Below are 20,701 nucleotides of genomic sequence, written 5' to 3'. Positions count from 1 at the left end.
TGTCCTTTCCTTCCCAATAGCATGTCTGTCATTTCCTTCTGAAACCTCACTGGAAGCATGTTTTACATACATATTTTTAGCCACATTCTATTCATGACCATATATATATATCTATCTTCAATATAATAGCTACTCTTTCTATAGCTCTCCATTTTTCTTCTGGGTTCTCACCAGAATCTCGCTCTTATTTTTTCTTCTTTTTTTTCCAAGTGGGAAGAGGGAAGATAGATAAACTCATGCATGTGCCACGACTGGGATCCACCTGGCAACCCCCATCTGGGGCCACTGTTCTGCCCATCTGAGGCCATGCTTGCAACCAAGCTATTTTTAGCATCTGAGGCAGAGGCTCCACAAAGCCATCCTCAGTACCCAGGCTGATGCGCTTGAACCAATCAAGACATGGCTGCGGGAGGGGAAGAGAGATAGAGAGAGAGGAGTGGGAAGAGGAGGGGTGGAGAAGCAGATGGTTGCTTCTCCTGTGTGCCGTGACCGGGTATCAAACCTGAACATCCTCATGCCTGGCCAACACTCTACCACTGAGGCAACTGGCCAGGGCTACCAGATTCTCTTTTAATGCCTGTGTTTTTACCAACAATTTCTTCAAGGCCATCTAGGCTCTTCCCTTCATGTGCCTCAAAAATTCTTCTGGCCTCTATTTATTTACCCACTTCCAAAGCCACTTCCACATTTTTAGGCATTTTTCACAAGAGCATGTCACTGCCATGCTAAAACCTATACTGGTTACCTATTGCTGTTATAACAAAGTACTACAAACTGAGTGGTTTAAAATATCAAATATATTGTCTCACAGTTCTGGAGGCAAGAAGTCTGGAATCCAGGTGTTGGCAGGGTTGGTTCATTCTGAGAACGGTAAAGGAAGGGTGTCTGGTGTCTCTCCCAGCTCCTGGTAGTTTGCTGGCGACCTTGGGTATTCCATGGCTTATGCATCACTTCAGTCCTCCACCTTCATGTGGCATCTCCTTGTGTCTCTTCACATAGTCTTCCCTCCATGCATATCTGTGTCTCTGTTCAAATTTCCCCTTGATATAAGGACACAGTTATAGTGGATTAGGGCCCATTCTAATTGGATTAGGGTTTATCTTAATTTGACTATATTGGCAAAGACTATTTCCAAATAAGGTCGCATTCTGAGATACTGGGGGTGAGGACTTCAACCTACAATTTTGGAGAGACACAATTCAACCCATAACAACATCTACATATGATACAAGTCAAAAATGCATTATTATAATTATGACTTTTTATATTTTTATGTCTTTTAAAAGAGCTGAGAGAAGAAAAGACAACTAGTGTATATTTATAGAGTTTGCTATATTAACCTTCTTAAATTCCACTTTTTGTTCTCTTCATTTGTTGCTGCGGATTCAGGTTACAACCTAGAATCATTTCCTTAGCTCAACACAGCTTTGCTTCAACCCACCCCCTCTGTGCTATTTTTGTCAAATAAATTGCATTTCTAGATATAACAGGTACAACAGTACAATTATATGCACACTTATTTTAGAACAGCTTTAGGTTCAAAACAATGTTGACTAGAAAGTACAGAGATTTCCTATCTCTCCAGATTTCATACAAGTACAACCTCTCCCACTATCAGCTTCTTACAGGAGAGTAGTGTATTTGTTACAGCTGATGAAACCTACATTGATACATCATTACCAATCAAAGTGTAGTTTACCTTAGTTCTCTCACACATTTTATGGGTTTTGACAAATGTGTAAGGACATGTGTCCACCGTTATAGTATCACACAGAGTAATCCTCTGTGCTGCACCTATTCATCCCTCTTCTAATTCCTGACAACCACTGATGCTTTCACTACTTTCATTGTTTTGACTTTCCCAGAATGTCATTTAATTAGAATCATATAGTTTATAGCTTTTTTAGATTGGCTTCTTTCACTTAGTAACACACATGTAAGCATCCTTCATGCCTCTTCATGGCTTAATAGCTCATTTCTTTCTAGCATGCTGAATAATAGCCTATTGTCTGGATGTACCACAGTTTATCCATTCATCTGCTGAGGGATACATTGGTTGTACCCAAGTTTTGGCAGTTAGGAATAAAGCTTCTATAAACATTTATATGAACCTGCTATAAATATCTATGTGCAGGTTTTCGTGTGGCTGTCAGTTTTCAACTCATTCGGATAAATATGAAGGAACATAATGGCTGGATCATATGGTAATAATATGTTTAGTTTTGTAAGAAACCTCCAAACTATCTTCTAAGCAGGGGTCGTCAAACTTTTTTAAAAAACCGCCCACTTTTGCAGTGCTGGTCAATCTGGTCCCTACCGTGCAACCAAACAGCGCAGTGATTGGCCCACCATGAAAGCTGGACCGCCCACTAGTGGGCGGGAGGGACCAGGTTGACCAGCACTGCAAAAGTGGGCAGTTTTTATAAAAAGGTTCACCATCATGGGACCAGACTGCATAAGTGTCTATACCATTTTTCATCCTCATCAGCAATGAATGATAATTCCTGTTACTCCACATCCTCACTAACATTTGGTGGTGTGGGTGTTTTGCATTTTGTGTATTTTAATATATAAGTGGTAACTATAATTACTTTAAAATCACTAAATAAATATTTATATTGTCTTTTATAATTATAGTCACTTTTATCATCCCTCTTTGATTTTTAGTGTGGATTCAAGTTACTGTTTGAAGTTATTTGCTTTCAGTCTGAAGAACTTCCTTTGGTATTTTTAGTGAGATGAATCTGTTAGCAGCTAATTCTCTCAGGTATCATTTATCTGACAGGGTCTTTATTTTGCTATCATTCTTGAAAGATAGTTTGCTGGATATAGATTCTTGGTTAACAGTTTTAAAAAAAACTTTCAACACTTCAAATATGTTATTTTATAGCTTTCTGGTCTCCATTATTTATGGTGAAAAGCTAGTTATTAATCTTACTAGTGTCTTTATGTGTGACAAATCTGTTTTTTCTTGCTGCTTTCAAGATTTGTCTTGGTGCTCAACATTTTGTTATGGTATGTCTATGTATGGATCTCTTTGAATTTATTGTATTTAATTCAATTTATTCATTGATCTTCATGGATATATAAATTGATGTTTTAATATCTTCTGGGGAAATTTTTAGGTATGTCTTCAGATTTTTTTTTCACTGTCCTTTTAGTTCTATCTTACTAACTATTCACTGACAAGTCACATATATAGCTATGAAAAACTATACATTAAGTAATGACATAGACCATTTAGGAAAACTCAGCTAATTAAGACTTCAGGCAATATGTCATTCCAGATAGCCAGGATTTTCAAACAGCTTAAGTTATTACCATTTTAAAACTTTAATCATTGTATACATGAAACTTTCTTAGATGTATTATATAATTCCAAGCTTTATGAAATGAATCATAGTAAATTTATTTACTTTAGGATTAAGGGTTATTAACAAAAAGAATTATGGAATACTTGGACACACTGATATTCTATTGAAGGCATTAGGGTTCTTTGTTCTTATATGAGAAAACTCTAGGCAGTTTGGTCCTTTGTGGGCCTTTTACATAGAGCCCTCACATACATCACAGAGATATTTGTTTGACTTACTGAAGAGTGAAACAGTTTTAGTATGCTGTAGGTATTAAAATTGGGTAGAATTCTGTAAAATCTAAACTTTTTTTACCTCTTTTAAAAAATCAGAAGATCTGGCTGGCACTTAGCTTTCACTTCTTGACTACAATTGGCTGATGCTGCGCAGTGGCTATTGCTTGTAGATGGGGCACATGCTCTCCATTTTCTCAGTCTCCACCCCTCCTGCTGACTTATACAGGCTTCCTTCACCCATTTACTTGCCTTGCTTACCCTTTTCTGTAAGTATCAATTTGGGGCTTCTGACTTCCTATTTTGGTTGGACATGGAATTCAGGTAGCTCTAGTTCTTTAAAAGCTACAAAAAGTGTAAATAATTTCTAAGTGAGGCCTGAAAACTTTTCCTTTGAGTATATGCGGGTTGCTAAATGGACTTTGTGCCATATTATTTGGCCACTCACAGTCCTTTAAAAAATTACTTGTACCATTGATCTGTATGCCCGTTCTTATGCCAGTACCAAGCTGTTTTGAGTACAATGGCCTTGTAGTATAACTTGATATCAGAAGTGTGATACCTCCCATTTTATTCTTCATTTTCAAGATTGCTGAGGCTATTCATGGTCTTTTTTGGTTCCATATCAATTTTTGGAATATGTGTTCTATATCTTTGGAGTATGCCATTGGTGTTTTTAATAGGAATTGCATTGAATTTATAGATTGCTTTGGGTAAAATAGACATTTTAATGATGTTTATTCTTCTTATCCATGAACACGATATATGCTTCCACTTGTTTATATCTTCCTTAATTTCTTTTATCAATGTTTTATCATTTACTGAGTACAAGTCCTTTACCTCCTTGGTTAAATTTACTCCTAGGTACTTTATTTTTTTGTTGCAATAGTGAAGGGGATTGTTGCCTTAATTTCTCTTTCACACAGTTTATTGTTGTATAAAAATGCCACTGATTTCTGAATATTAATCTTATATCCTGCCACCTTGCCAAATTCATTTATTAGTTCTAGTAGTTTTTTGACTGAGACTTTAGGGTTTTCTATATACAGTATCATATCATCTGAAAATAATGATAACTTTAATTTTTCTTTTCCAATTTGGATGCCTTTTATTTCTTCTTCTTGTCTGATTGGTGTGGCTAGGACTTCCAGAACTATGTTGAATAAGAGTGGTGAAAGGGGGCACCCCTGCCTTGTTCCTGATCTTAAGGGGATTGCTAAGTGAAATAAGCCAGGTAGAGAAAGAAAAATATCATATGATCTCACTTATGTGTGGAATCTAATGAACAAAGTGAACTGAGGAATGGAATAGAGGCAGAGGTGGGGTCACAGGGACCAGCGGGACAGCTGTCAGAGGGAAGGGGGGTGAGGGATGGGATCAGAGAAGGTAAAGGGATTAGTGAAATTATATATACATAACACAGAGATATAGATAACAAGACAGCAAATTGTAGAGGGAAGGGGGGAGGGAGTTAGGGGGAGGGAGGCTAAGGGGGTATAAAAAGGGACACAGGGGGTGAGGAAGCTATATTCAGTGGGACACTTGAATTCATGTAAGCACAATAAATGAAAAATTTATAAAAATTAAAAGAAAATTACTTGTAATCTTTTCTTTTTGCAAACTAGTTTCAGATCAGTGAGCTTTCTATAAAGCTGAGTCCTTTAACACTGATGTGCCAATAGAGGGTTTTGATTGATATCTTTAAAACTATTAATGCAATTGATAAACTTGGATACAGTTTATTAACTTTTATGAATAATTTTTTAAAAAGTACATCTTGACATGTGAATAATACATTCATAATAATATGATGACGCACAGTAGTTATTTCGTGTAGCAAAAGTATGGCCCTTTCTGCATCCCCACTTCTTTCACGTTGATTTAGGCCCCAAATCTTGCTAACCTAATTCAATAGCTTCTTAATTTGTTCCCCTTACTGCTAGCTTTCCTTTCTCAACTATTTTTTAATGCTTTGGTAGAATGATACTTCTAAATCAAAGATCTGATCAAGATAACCCATGCTATATTCTGTGGCTCCACATCTTCAATAGCTATAAATGCAATTCCTTAATATAACCTAATTATATATTTCCTTTCAACCTCATCTACTATTGAGTGGGGAAAGATCTCTTCAAGTAAATTTTCTACTCTTCCATTAAATTGTTTCATTCATTAACTTTTCCAGTAGCATTCTAGAAAGGTCAAGATGAATGCAGATGTGTTGAGTCATTTTCATGACATTATTGCTAGCTAAAATTTTATCTGGAATTAATCAACAGAAACCTTTCAGAGATATATTTTAAAATGTCCTATCTAAGGATATACTGTTATCCTTTAAAATGATCTAGTTATATGTTATTTGTGAACATTTCATTGTATCCATCACTCATATTTTATGATAAAGTAAGATTGAGTGAAGATGATTCTAAGTGTTTACAAGCTCATTTGTCTGGAGAAAATGATGGGATTTTATATATAAGGTTGTCAAATGCCTTGGAGAATAAGATTAAAATTTAAATGATTTTTGAAATTGAGGAAAGCAACTTAGAGTTATCTGTGAGAAAGGGAATGTTGTTCAATCAGAATCAGTGTAATGAGATACCTTGTGATAAAACCAAGCCATATAATAGTATGTGCTAAATATCAGGTACACCAGGAAGGGCAAGCTACAGATCTTGTTTCTAGAACTGGTTGTTAGGTCCTACCTAGGATTATTGACTCTCTTATTCCATCTAACATTCTCTTGGACTGTAGCTAGGAGGTCAATTGGTCAGGGTTACTTGCTTGCAATTTTCTTGTATAGAGTAGCTATAATCTTCTGTTAGTGTTTATCATCAGGCAAAGTTGTATAAGAAGAGCCCTTGGCTATTTTTTTTTAATTGATTGACTTTAGAGAGGCAGAGAGGAAGGGGGGAGAGAGAGAAGCATTCATTTGTTGTTCCATTTGTTGTGCATTCATTGGTTGCTTCCCATATGTGCCCTGACTGGGGATCAAACACACAACCTTGGTGTTTTGAGATGACACTCAAACCGACTAAGGTAACCAGCTAGGGCCAGAGCCCTTGGTTTTGACCTATACTATCCCTAGTTCTGACATGTATTTATCAGAGGTCACAATTGAAATCTGTCCATAGAACAAATAATGTAAACAAAGTAGATTGAGTAAGGAATATTGACTTGCAAAGATATGCTCTAAAGCCCTGTCAGAACTTGTCTCACACTGGCTACGAAGATCAGGTAGTACCTAATTATGAGTATGTTATATAATGATTTACATTGTGCATGTGTATGTGTGAGTGTGTGTGTAAAAGTATACTACTCTCTCTGGCAGCTGAAAGCCATCCTTTATTCAAGATGTTTATTCAACAGGGGAAATATTCGTTCAGTATATTTGGAATTACATATCAATTGCTATGCAATGTGTCAATTTCTGGCAGTGTCTTAGTCTGTTCAGACTGTTATAACAGAAATACCATGGATTGGGTGGCTTATCAACAACATAAATTTATGAGAGTGTCACCTGCCACATGGCTGAATAAGATGTCCCTTCATGATATAAACTCTCAACAAATTGATAATAGAAGGAATGTACCTCAACATAATAACAGCCAAATATGACAAAGCCATAGGTGACATCTTATTCAATGGTGAAAAGTTGAAAGCTTTTCCTTTAATATTACATATTGTAGAAATAATCTTGCTCTTGTTACTTTTATTCAACAGTATTGGAAGTTCTAGCCAGAGCAATTACAAAAGAAAAAGAAATTTAAAAAATTTTTAAAGAAATAAATGCATCCAAATTTGAAAAGAAGAAGTAAAACTTGCAAAGAGTATTTGCAAATGAGATTATATTATATGAGTCAAGAACCCTAAGAACTCTACCAGAAATTTAAAACTAATAAAGAAATTCAGTAAAGTTGTAGGATACGAAAGTAGAATACAAAAGTCTGTTGTGTTTCTATACATGAATAATGAATTATAAGGATGAGAAATTAAGAAATCTGCCTGGGTGGTGGTGGCACAGTAGATAGACCATCAATCTGAAATACTGAGGTCACCAGTTCAAAACACGAGGTCACTAGCTTGAGCCCAAGGTCACCTGTTTGAGCCCTGGTCAAGGCACATATGAAGGAAGCAATCAATGGATGCACAACTAATCAGGAGAAATGAGTTAATGCCTCTCTCTCTCTATCCCTATCTCTCTCTCTCTCTTCCTTTTCCTTTCTCTCTCCCTCCCCCTCTCTTCCTATTTCCCTTCCTCCCTCTTTCTCTCTCTCTCAAAAAAGAATTCCACTTACAATTGCATTAAAAAGAATAACATACCTAGGAATACACGTAACTAAGGAGGTGAAAGACCTGTACACTGAAAACTATAAGACATATAAAAGAAACACAGATAAATTGAAAGATATTCTGTATTTATAGATTGGAAGAATTGATATTATTAAAACATCCATATAATCCAAAGCCATCTATAGATTTAATGAAATCCCTATTAAGATTTCAATGACATTTTCCATATAAACAGAAAAAAAATTTTAAAATTTATATGGAACCACAGAAGTCCCCAAATGTTCAATGTAATTCTGAGAAAGTTAAAGTAATCAATAGTATGGTACTCATGTAAAAACAGACACATTGACCAATGAGGCAGAATTGAGAGCCCACAAATAAATCTGTCTATCTATCTATCTATCTATCTATCTATCTATCTATCTATCTATCTATCTATCTTCTATCTATCTATAGTCAACTAATATTTGACAAGGGAACCAAGAGCATACAACAGGAAAATTATAATCTTTTTAATAAACAGTGTTAAGAAAATGAATAATCACATGCAGTAGAGTGAAATTAGATCCTTCATTTCCAACATTTATAAAAATTAATTCAAAATGGATTAATTACTTAATCATAAAACCTGAAACTACAAAAGTCTTAGGAGAAAACAAAAGAACAGTCCTTTGACACTGATTTTGGCAATGATGTTTTGGATGTGTCACAAGGGACAAAAGCAAAAAACGAACAAGAGGGACTAAGTCAAACTAAAATGTTTCTGCACGGCAAAAGTGACAGTTTACAAAATAAAAAGGTAACCTATGGAATGGAAGAAAATACTTGAAAATTATATATTGGATAAGGGGTTAACATCTAAAAATTATTTTAAAAACCGCATTTAACTCAATAGCAAAACAAAACAAAAAACATTTAAAAAAACCCCAAATAATTAGAAGGTCGGCAGAGGAAGAACTGAAAAGACATTTTTCCAAAGAAGGCATACACATGACCAACAGGTACATGAAAGGTGCTCAATATCACTCATCATCAGGGAAATGCAAATAAAACCACAATTGAAGTATCACCTCATACCTGTTAGAATGGCTATCATCAAGCAACAAAAAATGAAAAATATTGATGAGGATGTGGGAAAAAAGGGAACTCTTGTGCAATGTTGGTAGGAATGTAAATTAAAAATAGAACTACCATATGACTTGGTGATTCAACTTTTGGGTATACTGTATACCCAAAGGAAATGAAATCAGGATATCAAAGAGATATTTGCTTTCCCATTTTCACTGCAGCATTATCCATAGTAACCAAGATATGAAAACAGTCTTATAAACAGATGAATAGACAAAGTTGTGATTGTCATATATATAGAACATATATAACAGAATATTATCCTCCCATGAGAAAAAGGAAACTCTGCCTTTTGAGATGATGTGAATGAAACTTGAGGGTATTGTGCTAAGTGAAATAAGTCAGCCAGAGAAAGACATTTACTGTATGGTATCACTTATATGCACAATCTGAGAAAAAGCAAAACTCATAGAAACAGAGAGTAGACTGGTGCTTGCCAGAGGCTAGGGAGTGTGAGAAGTAAGGATGTATCAATCAAAGAGTACTAGCCAGTTATAAGATGATTAAGTTCTAGACAGCTAAGATATTGCATGGTGACTGTTATTAACAATACTGTATCTTATATTTGAAAGTTGCTAATAGGTAAATCTTTAATGTTCTCACCATAAAAAATAAATGGTAATTATGTGAAGTGATGTATGTGTTGAGTAATCCCATTGTGGCATTCCTCAATATGTAAGTGTATCAAATCATCATGGTGTACATCTTAAATGTGCATAAAGTTTTATATGTCAATTACATCTCCATGAATCTGGAAAAACAAACAACAGCAGCAATTTATTTTTCAGAGTTCTAAGGGTTGGGAAGTCCAAGATTAAGGTGCTAACTGAATTGATGTTCTAATTTATACTATAGATGGCATTTTGTCACAGTAACCTCATGAGGGAAGAGGCAAAGGTGCTCTCAGGTGTCTCTTTTATGAGGACATTAATTCCATTCATGAGTGCTCTGCTTTCAAAAGGCTCTGCCTCCTAATACCATCCATCATATAGGAAGTTAGGTTTCAACATCTGAATTCAGTCTGTGGCTGGCAGTAGGAAGACCACATTGGCAATAGGAGTCACAGCCTAATTTCACTTATGATAATTTGCTGTCATTTTTCCATACTCATCCATGTTCTGCATGTACTAAAATGGATAATTAATGGAGCATATGACCTATCTTACATTTGGCATCTTGTAAGCCAGGGGTCAGGAACCTTTTTGGCTGAGACCACATATTTTAAAATGTAATTCCATGAAAGTCATACAATGACCCGTGTATGTTACGCATTATCCAATTAATATTTGATGTTGTCCTGGAGGACAGCCGTGATTGGCTCCAGCCACCTACAACCATGAACATAAGTGGTAGGAAATGAATAGATTGTAATACATGAGAATATTTTATATTTTTAACATCATTTTTTTTTAAAGATTTGTCTGCGAGCCAGATGCAGCCATCAAAAGAGCCACATCTGGCTTGCAAGCCATAAGTTCCCGGCCCCTGTTGTAAGCTTTTGTGATTGCACAATTCTCTATGGTTCTCCAATGAGTGTGGTCATGAATTTTCGTTCACTCTTATAATAGAAGAGAATGACAGTGGCTTTCATATGGCTCTTCCTTTCACAATCGGTTTTACTACAGGACAGAGAGCCATTGTTGAAGTACCAGTCAAACTTTACAACTGGTGAACAGGGTTAGGGTATCCCTGTGTCTACTGTGAGGCAAACTCGGTTTAGAGTGCTATTTATCACCTGATCCTCATTAGCCTTCATTTGGACATGTGGCATACAGTGACATTGCGGATCCCCGATTATTAATGTTATTTTAGAGTCTATATTCAATAATCCCTAAAAGAATTTGGAGTGTTTTCCTTGTTCTAAGACACAGTGACCCAGATAAAATGGCCACATATTCCTTTGGAGAAGTTTAGGAGGAAGATTCAAGTGTACAACATTGTGCTAGTTTGTGGCCTGCTCTCAAAGACACCCAGCTCCCCTTTATTTAAGGGCCTCTGTGTCTGTGAACTGACTTAGGGTTTAGGATTATTTGAGAGGCAATGTCACAGCAAGGTAACTTTATCCTGATGCTGTTTACTAGATCTTTTTTTTTTCTTTTACAAATTAAATATGACCTTGGTGATTGGTGATAAATTCCATTCCTAGAGCTTCCCATTTTAGCTAGAATCAGAGATCTCATGTCTTAATGTTTGCTGTCATCTGATTACTGTACCTGTTTCATGGCCCATTGTGTTGATGATGCCACTTGGTTTTAATCATTTTGGGTTCCTGTGCAACTTGCTGATATTAGAAAATCCTTTTCATTTGCTGCACTTCCTGAATAGATTACTGGTCTAAATATCACAGCTGGTAATTAACATTTAAAAGACGGATGTTTTCTCTCCAATGCCCTTCTACAGCCAGGATGAATGGAGATTGATTTGGGTTCTAATGGGCAAGGAATAAAGGGCAAGTGGGTGAACTGCTCAATAAATCTAGCATTCCAGCCTTTGAAACAATTGAACTCCTACATTGCAACAAAAAATTACTGGTGTTTCTATGTCACTTGGCATGAACCAGTATTAGACAAGTTGACAAAATCAGACTCAGTGCCCTAGCTGGCACATTGAATGTAGCTCTGGGTGCTTACATCAACATTAATGAATTCAGCTCTACCTGCTCAAAATCATATTTGGATTAAAATGACTCCCAAATAGTCAAGATCATTTAAAAAACCACTATCAGAAATATTTTCTAGATTAAAAATAAAAATAAAATGAAAATCACATCAGTTAGTGGAGTCCTTCAGCTCCTTGTAGGCATGGGGCTTCTCTCCTTTCTCTGCTTGTTTGTCACCAGCCATGGTGACTTGATTGGGCTGTGTACTGGAGCAGTAGTAAAAGGAGGAACAGAAATGGGATTTGTATGTGCATTTCCTCTGGAAGAGTGTCGCCATAACTTTGGGCAAAGAAAGCCTTCTGGTGTTTCTGAGGGATTTGTGATTTTGAAGTTCTCCATTTCTTCTCATTCTCTTTAGATGTGGTATTAAAATTATTAATATCTTCCTTTTCATGACTAGTGCTCAAATGTTTACAGAAATGATCTGTTGAGATTATGTTAAATTATCTGGGGGGCAATTGGAGAATTTACAGCATCAGTTTCTGTGTTTGGTTTTCTATACTCTCAGACTTAAAAGCGGTGGTAAGACACTTGCAGATTATGGTAAGACCCTGAATTCCATTCTGTGCCTTGAGGGGAGGGTTTTTAAATCAATTCATTCCATTTCTTTTCTTTAAGTTCCTTTAAGTTTTCAGGGCCACCATTGTCCCAGCAGTCTAAAGTCTCCTTATGCCCTTTATTTGGTTCCTGGTAGCATCTATTGGATGTGCTACAGCTTCTCACTCGCTGTGTTCATTTTCTGAGATGAGTGAAATTCATACCTCGTTCGGTTGTTTTACCACTTTGTAGCAATGACTACTATATAGTTTCCCTTCATAGAATAAAGAGTGGATTTTTACTTCCATCTGGCCCACCTCAGCCCAGTAAGTAAATTCAAATACCACATAAATCCCTGAGACACTTGTGCCTGAATTCTACACTGGTACTAATTTATCTAACTTTGGTGCCCTTTAAGAACAGAACCAATTCCAGCTAACTTAAGTGAAAAGTAATTTATTGAAAGCATACTTGTTTGCTCATAAAATAAGAAGGAAATATGAGGTCAAATGGCAGAGAATTTTAAACTTTGTCTAGGGCATTTCCTTCAGTTAACTCAACTCCAACTGCTTCCTGTCTTAATGAATCTTTGCACAGGGTTCAAATTGACCTTGGTCGGGTCATAGCCTCACCTTGTGATGGTGGGGGAGGAGTGGGCGGAGAATAGTTTTGGGCTGAGCAGCCCCTGAAGTCACACATGGGTGTGGGGAAAGGTCTTGTATCCAAAGGGTTCTGAGGCAGACCAAACAAATAGACAGATTTCCAGGCTATCCGTTAACAAATAACGGATTCAGTCACTCCTATAGTTTTCTTTCTTTCTTTCTTTCTTTCTTTCTTTCTTTCTTTCTTTCTTTCTTTCTTTCTTTCTTTCTTTCTTTCTTTCTTTCTTTCTTTCTTTCTTTCTTTCTTTCTTTCTTTTCTTCCTTCCTTCCTTCCTTCCTTCCTTCCTTCCTTCCTTCCTTCCTTCCTTCCTTCCTTCCTTCCTTCCTTCCTTCCTTCCTCCCTCCCTCCCTCCCTCCCTCCCTCCCTCCTTCTTTCTTTCTTTCTTTCTTTCTTTCTTTCTTTCTTTCTTTCTTTCTTTCTTTCTTTCTTTCTTTCTTTCTTTCTTTCTTTCTAAAAAGCAGGCTATGATGGTTTTAGAAGATAATTTTTTTTTGTTATCAGCTGTGTTTCTTTCCTAAAAGAATTGGTGGAAAGTGCAGAGTATCTAGGAAAAAATAGCATTCATGTCTATGTAAAAATCACATAATAATTAAAACTAATACTATTATTCATTAAAATTGTATATAATTATGTAAAGGAATGTGTGGTTCTTTAATCTTTGGGGATGATGGAATAAGTTAAGTGAACGTAGAAACAAAGGCAAATGCTCTTGCATTACAAGGGAAAGATGATTGTTATAGACATATTTTAAAAAATTCCTAAGGCTATTGATGGAGGAGAAAGAAGCTGCTCAGCACGTGTATAGTGAAAGTAATAATGATCTCTACATGAGTCTTGAAGGCATATAATTAGTTTATGGGGAAAAAAATGGTGTTGACCAGTAGCTTTCAACTACTGTGTATTAGAATCATCTTTTTAAAAGCAAGTAAGCCCCATCACCATTCCCAGAAATTTACTTGTGGGGCCCAGTGGGACTGCTATGATGCACAACTCCATGGGACTCTATTCACATTAAAATTATATGCATGGTTCCCCTTGGAGCTGTACAGTGCACAGCTTGTGCAGCTAGAAGCAGTATCCTATCAGGATTTTTAAAAAGTTCTCCAGGATTGTTACTGTTGTTGCTGTGTATGTGTGTGTTTTAAATGCTTAGCCAGATTTGCAACCACTGGGTCACTAGTCCCTTGTCTCTTATTCATAGAGCCAACATACAGTACCTTTTTGTGATTATTCGTTTAGCTCTCTTTGTATTAAATGTGATATTAGCTATCCATAATCTGATGGCTGGGATTGGGAGTACTGAACACACAGAATTATTTGCTTCAGCCTGAACCTCACATGGATGGCTTTGAGCCCTGCATCTAGTTGCAGGGCAAGAATAGGAAGATCTATATTTGGGGCATGTCTGGTAACAATAAAATACTCAAACCTGTGAATGGTAGATGACTAAATTTGATTTATCTGCAGTAATAGTATATGGTAGAAGAAGTTATCAGTATATAGTTAATCTCTATGTGTCTAGAACAGTGATTTTCAACCTGTATACCATGGCACACTGGTTTAGAGTAAGAATTTTTAAAACATGCAATACCTGACTATGTAGTCAGGAACACTGACCTCTTTTCCCTTTGATTGTCAAATAAAAAAATAACAACAGCCAATACAACAATAGTTGTCTAGTGAAGATGAATTAAAATTATACCTATTTGGCCCTGGCTGGTTGGCTCAGTGGTAGAGCATTGGCCCAGCATGTAGAAGTCCCAGGTTCGATTCCTGGCCAGGGCACACAGGAGATGCACCCATCTGCTTCTCTACCCTTCCCCTTCTCCTTTCTCTCTTTCTCTTCCCTTCCCGCAGCCAAGGCTCCATGGGAGCAAAGTTGGCCTGGTCATTGAGAATAGCTCCATGGCCTCCGCCTCAGGCAGTAGAATGGCTCCAGTTGCAAAGGAGCAATGGCCCAGATAGGCAGAGCATTGCCCCCTGGTGGGCATGCCGGGTGTATCCCAGTTGGGTGCTGCAGAATTTTTATAATTCGTTTATGTGTACCATGAGATGGAAGGTTGAACAATCACTGGCCTAGAACAATGCTTATTACCTAATCATCTTCTGATTTACTTCCTTTTTAGGGAGGAGGTAAAGATAGTATATCTACATTAACTTAGAAAAGGAAGACAGTATGAAAAATTCAGGTTTTGTACAACCAGAAGCTTAAAAAAGAGATTATGAGGTTATTTTCCCATTTATCCTTTGTGTCTTATATATTATATATTAGAAATAAATTACTTTTTTAAACAGTGAAAATGAAATATTAGAAATAATTCTCAGTCTAGGAATAAATTATTTAAGTCATGACTTGGTTATATTGACTTATTCCAAAAGTTGCACTTTTATTTTTAATTTATAAAGCTTTCTTTTTGAGGATTGAGATACTTGTATAATTCTTGAACTTCTTATGAAATGTCCCAGTTGCTGAGACTTGGATTTTTCTCGAAAAGGATTTATTTATGTTTGTTGGTACTGCCTTTGAGTTTATTATATGCTTCATTTTTTTAAAAAAATATAAGTATAAAAAGTTTATTAAAATTGGTCAGAGAGCTGGCAGATGCAATCACCATTTTCAAATATTGAATTCTTAATATCTTGTTTTATAGAGAACCAACTGTAAAAATTTGGAAAGCTCACCATTTGTGAAGTGTTCAAGCCTCTGTCATAATAGATTCAAATAAAGATATTGATATTAATTAAAGTCATAAAAATATCCTGACTACTGTGATCACAGTCTATGTGTGTTGAGTAGGACTGGCAGAGTTTATAGCAGGACTAAACCAGCTTTATGCTTACTCTGGGAATGTCTGGAAGTCTGGTAGTGATAAGGCAAGATAAGAATGATATATACTACTTAGTGATTTATAATGTGCTGTTTGATGTTGAAAACAACCCTGGAGGCATCGGGACTGGCTTATCTACTCTGTTGAGGGATGTATTAATTGATGATTTATAACTAGGGTGATCGTTGCACAACCTGGCTTAGCTATGTGACCAGCAGGGTATAAATTCCCCTGAAATCAAGTTATATCTTGTTTTAATGAGAAAGGCCCTTAGAAGGCTGTGCCTACAGTTCTCTGAACCCTCAGTGACTGCTTGGGCACCATGTGCCCTGCTGTTTGGTATTTTTTACCTTTACTGAAACCTTGTATGAATACACACAGTGAAGTGCAGGGTGGGGGAGGGGGAAGCTTTCCTTTCCCCTTCCAGGTTCTTTCAGCTGGTCTCATAATCAAATAGACATGAGACAGTTAACAAGAGACAATAACAAGATTTAATTACATATGTATGTATGGGTATCCTACTTATGTGAGAGAGGCAGAGACTGGACATGAAAGACTTGGAAACAGAAAGGGATGTCCGGTCTCTGACTCACAAAGATAGGAAGCCATTGGCTTCAGTTGTGAGAAAGGTCACTGGCAGGACAATAAAAATGGTAGAGGTTCAGTAAGTAGAAGTGTTCCCCGCTCTAAAGCATGGTCATAAAAAGTTATTCCTGGTGATAACTCTTATTTGGGGCAAGGCCCGTCATTTAAATTCTTTAAAGGAAAGGTGATTGCAGGGTCTTGATTGCCTTCAGCTCAAAACAATTCATGTGCCTACGTGGCATAGGTTGGGAGGCCTGTTCTGAAACCCTTTAGGAGTCTTTGAATTCTTTCAATATTTGACCCTGCATTACTGATATAGACTATTTGCACTTTGCTCTATTTATTAGGGTATCATGAATGAATAGACAAAAATGTACGCCTAAATATAAATCATAACATAACATACTTGTACACAACTCTAACCTTAATTTGAACGTTTGATTTTAAATCTATATTTAACTCTTTGTATACTACTTGTTTCTCACTTTTTTTGTTTGTTTGTTTTTGTTTTTAGTTTATGTTTCCATCGAAAGTATCTTAAAAATTTTGAACTATAAAATGTCTGTTTTCTTGGGGAAAAAAAAAAGACAAATGGAGTACACTGTAAAGCACTGGTAACTTGCAGACAATTTGGTCAGATTGTATGAATATTGTAATAGTTTGAGACTGTTGGTCAAATTGTAACCCACCTGTCTAGCATTTATTATTATTATTTTTTAAGATTTTATCTATCGATTTTACAGAGGGAGCAAGAAGTATCAATCACAGTTGCTTCACTTTAGTTATTCATTCCTTGCTTGTTGCTTGTCATGTGTCTTGACCAGGCAAGCCCAGGGTTTCGGACCAGTGACCTCAGCATTTCAGGTCGATGCCTTATCCACTGCGCCACCACAGGCCAGGCTTATCTAGCATTTAAATGAACCTTAAATAGGGTTCTAATTCCTGGCTTAGCTATGTGACCAGCAGGGTATAAATTCCCCTGAAATCAAGTTATATCTTTTTTATTTTATATTTATTTTTATTAAATTTAATGCAGTGACATTGATAAATCAGGGTACATATGTTGAGAGAAAACATCTCCAGATTATTTTGACATTTGATTATGCTGTATACCCCTCACCCAAAGTCAAATTGTCTTCTGTCACCTTCTATCTGGTTTTCTTTGTGCCCCTCCCCTCCCCCACCCCCTCTTTCCTTCCTCCCCCCCTCCCCCCCATCCCCCCAGTCCCATTGCCATCACATTCTTGTTCATGTCTCTGAGTCTCATTTTTATGTCCCATCTATGTATGGATTCATATAGTTCTTAGTATTTTATGAGTACCAGCCTTGCTTCCCCAGAATAAATCCCACTTGATCATAGTGTATGATTTTTTCCATATATTGTTGGATCCAGTTTGCTAATATTTTGTTGAGGATTTTAGTGTCTATATTCATCAGAGATATTGGCCTATAATTTTCTTTCTTTGTGTTGTCTTTGCCTGGTTTTGGAATCAGAATTATGCTCGCCTCATCAAAGGAGCTTGGAAGTCTTCCTTCCTCTTGAATTTTTTGAAATAGTTTGAGAAGGATAGGAGTTAATTCTTCTTTGAATATTTGGTAGAATTCAGTTGTGAAGCCATCAGGTCCCAGACTTTTCTTTGTTGGGAGTTTTTTGATAACTGTTTCGATGTCATTTGGTGTAATCGGTCTGTTTAGGTTTTCTGATTCTTACAGGTTGATTTTTGGAAGATTGTATGTTTCAAGGAATTTGTCCATTTCATCTAGGATGTCTAGTTTTTTGGCATACAGTTCCTCATAGTATTTTCTTACAATATTTTGTATTTCTGTTGTGTCAGTTGTTATTTCTCTTCTCTCATTTCTAATTTTATTTATTTGAGTCCTCTCTCTCTCTTTTTCTTGGTGAGTCTAGTTAAAGGTTCATCGATCTTGTTTACCTTTTCAAAGAACCACCTCCTAGTTTCATTGATCCTCTGTATTGTTTCTTTAGCCTCTATGTCATTTATTTCTGTTCTGATCTTTATTATTTCCTTCCTTCTACTACATTTGGGCTTTACTTGCTGTTCTTTTTCTAGTTCTTTTAGATACAGGGTTAGGTTGTTTATTTGAGCTTTTTCTAGCTTCTTAAAGTGTGCCTGTAATGCTATGAACTTCCCTCTCAGTACTATTTTTGCTGTGTCCCATAAATTTTGAGTTGTTGTATGCTCATTGTGATTCGTTTCTAGGAATTTTTTTATTTCTTCTTTGATCTCCTTCTTAATCCATTTGTTATTTAACAACCTGCTATTTAGTTTCCATGTGTTTGAGAATTTTTGAGCTTTTCTGTTGTGGCTCATTTCTAGTTTCATGCCGTTGTGATCGGAGAAAGTGCTTGATATGATTTCAATCTTCTTAAATTTGTTGAGACCACTTTTGTGCCCTAACATGTGGTCTATCCTAGAGAATGGACCATGAGCACTTGAAAAGAATGTATATTCTGCTGCTTTAGGCTGAAAGGTTCTGAAGATATCTATTAAATTGAGTTGATCTAGTGTGTCCAGTAAGTCTGCTGTTTCTTTGTTAATTTTCTTTCTTGAGGATCTATCTAATGATGTTAGTGAGGTGTTGAACTCCCCTACTATTATAGTACTGCTGTTGATCTCACCCTTTAAATCCATCAAAGTCTGCTTTATATATTTAGGTGGTCCTATATTAGGTGCATATGTATTTATAATAGTTATATCTTCCTGTTGGATTACTCCCTTTATCATTTTGCAGTGGCCTTATTTATCTCTTACTATATCCTTTGTTTTAAAGTCCAATTTGTCTAATATAAGTATTGCTACCCCAGCTTTTTTTTTCATTTCCATTTGCATGAAATGTTTTTTTCCATCCTTTTACCTTCAATCTATGTGTATCTTTTGTTCTAAGGTGTGTCTCTTGTAGACAGCATATGTACGCGTCCTGTTTTCTTATCCACGCAGCTACCCTATGTCTTTTGATTGGATCATTTAATCCATTTACATTTATGGTTGTTATTGATATGTAGTTGTTTATTGCCATTTTATTCTTTAAAGCTATATTCTTTTTTTGCTATATTCTTTTCCCACTTTGATCTGTTTACAACAGGCCCCTTAATATTTCCTGCAGCATTGGTTTGGTTGTAATGAATTTCTTGAGTTGTTTTTTGTCTGGGAAGCTTTTTATTTCTCCTCTGATTTTAAACGATAGCCTTGCTGGATAAAGTGATCTTGGTTGTAGGTTCTTGTTCTGCATTACTTTGAATATTTCTTGCCATTCCTTTCTGGCCTCAAGTGTTTCTGTTGAGAAGTTGGATGTCATCCTTATGGGGGCTCCTTTGTAGGTGATAGCTTTTTTCTCTCTCGCAGCTTTTAATATTTTCTCTTTATCACTTAGCTTTGGTATTTTAATTATGATGTGTCTTGGTGTAGGTTTCTTTGGGTTTCTCTTTAATGGAGTCCTCTGTGCTTCTTGAACTTTTGAGAGTTTCTCCTGCATTAATTTAGGGAAGTTTTCAGCTATAATATGATTGAACAAAGTCTCTATCCCTTGTTTTTTTTCTTCTTCTTCAGGAACCCCTATGATGCAGATGTTATTTCTCTTCATGTTGTCATACAGCTCTCTAACAGTTTCCTCAGATTTTTTGAGTTTCTTTCTTGTTTCTTCTCTGCTTTTTTACCTTCATTCAAGTTGTCCTCTAACTCACTGATTCGATCCTCAGCTCTATCCATCCTGTTTTTAATTCCTTCCATTGTGGTCTTTATTTCTGATATTGTATTTGTCATCTCTGACTGATTCTTTTTTAATATTTCACTATCCTTTTTTATACTTGCTATTTCTTCATTTAGGTGTTCATAATGACCATCCATTGTTGTTCTAAGATCCCTAAGTATCCTTACAATCATTATTTTGAACTCCGCATCTGGAAGTTTGATTATTTCCATATCACTCAGTTCATCTCCTGAAGGTTTCTCTTGTGGTTTCATTTGGATTGCACTTTTTTGTCTTGTCATTGTCTGTGTGGGTGTTTTGTTTGTAGAGTTGGTTGAGTCTAGGCTTGGTGTTGTCTGCCTCCAGTTTTCAATTGTGTTATTTCTAGGTCTTCTTGGGTTGATATCAGCTATTATTTGTAATCCACTTTCGGATTTGGGCAGCTTTGAAGACTTGATTTTTGTTTTCTTAACAGGTGATAGTCTTGTTTACTGATCTCAGCAGGGGGCTTCCTTGAAACTGTATTCAGGAATGCAATGGGTGTAATCTGAGACTCTGAAGGCCTCTTCCATGGACTAATCTCTCTGAGTGCAGGGTGTTTTCTCAGCTTCAGTAGGGGAAGGTTATCTCAGATCTCCATGAAGACCTGAGTTACTGCTCCTCCTCCCCACTTCTTGTTTTCAGCTGTGTCTTGTTGCGCTGATTGGAGCTGGA

This window comes from Saccopteryx leptura, chromosome 2, assembly GCF_036850995.1.
Source record: "Saccopteryx leptura isolate mSacLep1 chromosome 2, mSacLep1_pri_phased_curated, whole genome shotgun sequence".
Lineage (NCBI taxonomy): Eukaryota > Metazoa > Chordata > Mammalia > Chiroptera > Emballonuridae > Saccopteryx > Saccopteryx leptura.
Note: the sequence above shows the minus strand (reverse complement) of the source record.